Genomic DNA, 1,336 nt, shown 5'->3' on the forward strand with positions numbered 1-1,336 from the left:
GGCGGGGGGGGGTAAATGAGAAAGTTAGCTAATTTTTATTCATCAGATCACAGCCATTTTCATGTGTGTTTCATCTGCTTTCAATATATTCAAATTTCAGTTATGAGTGCCCAGAAGGAAACATAACAGGTAGTATTTAAGCCAAAGAATGAGAGTGGATTATGTTTCTTTTTGCCTATATGAAGCTTTTGGCAAGTAGACTTTAAAGTAGTTTAATTCTGCATGCAAACATACTGTCGATAAATAGTTATATATAGTACTTGGTAGCAGATTAGTAAGGATAAGGACCATAGTTGTTACATCATCTCGGGGTCTCTTTAGAGTTAATTTAAAAAGAGGAAGAAGAAGAAACAACATTGAGCCTTTCAATCTTCATGGTCCAAAAAGGTCAAATATCAAAAAGCCATGAAATGCTAACTAAAACTGTAAATTACGATGAGGCAGTGGGGTGATTTCCAAAGCCATGGTAGCCTAAATGAAAAAAGAATAAATTATTTGGTGACAAGTGAATGGACAATCAAATTCCTGCATCGGAGTAGTCACCAAATAATTGATGCTTGATTATGTTTAACCCTCAAGTGCAGAATTCATTTTCTTTGAGGCTTTATGCATTAGAGAAATAATTTAATACAAGGAGGAATAGTTTCAATTGCAGCTCTGAATACATTTATGTCATTGGAAGTCATCAAATCATATTAGAATTTTAAGCACAATATGCCTGAAAGTAGTTTCTCAGCATGTAGTATCAAGGACACATAGATTCAGCCAAATAGGGATCTAAACCCTGCCCTTAATTTTGCAGATCATAAAATAGACTGAAAGGTGGATCAATTTGTTAAATGAGGCAGTACAGGGAGAGTAAATTGTGTGAGAATGAGAAACAGAAAAGCACAGCAATGCAACTTGACAGTGAAACAACATATCTACGGCGTGTGTAAAATGAAGAGGTGTTAATGAGTTTATGTTAGTATCGGTATATATGTATGGTGTGTCGCAAATTAAAATGGTAATGAAAGGAGTTTTTAAACAATGACGGTAATTTAAATGGAACAACACATGAAAAAAATTAAAACATTTCCCAAAAATCAAAGTAAAGAATAAAAAAATCTCAATAGTAGCTAGATCTAAACCCACCCACCTAAAAAAATGATTTTCTAGATTCAATAAAGCAAAAATAACAAAATAATGAAAGCAAAATTAAGGTTTTGCTTATTGTATATCAATACTTTCTGATTTTATTAAAAATGCTAAGGTGGTAAGCTGTAAAAGTCATTATGAATTAAGACAATTTCAGTTTTTAATTTATTGAATGCTACACTTGATTAGGCCACATAGC

The 1,336-nt window shown here is 32.6% G+C and overlaps 1 protein-coding gene across 3 annotated transcripts in view; it reads right to left on the reverse strand.

Moving 5' to 3' along the window:
* Positions 1-1,336, reverse strand: part of adgrb3 (adhesion G protein-coupled receptor B3) — a 111,457-nt gene that overhangs the window by 63,342 nt on the left and 46,779 nt on the right. The gene's annotated exons all lie outside the window — the stretch shown is intronic.

Source organism: Morone saxatilis, unplaced genomic scaffold (genome assembly GCF_004916995.1).
Source record: "Morone saxatilis isolate NCDOM2014 unplaced genomic scaffold, NCSU_SB_2.0 Contig19, whole genome shotgun sequence".
Lineage (NCBI taxonomy): Eukaryota > Metazoa > Chordata > Actinopteri > Moronidae > Morone > Morone saxatilis.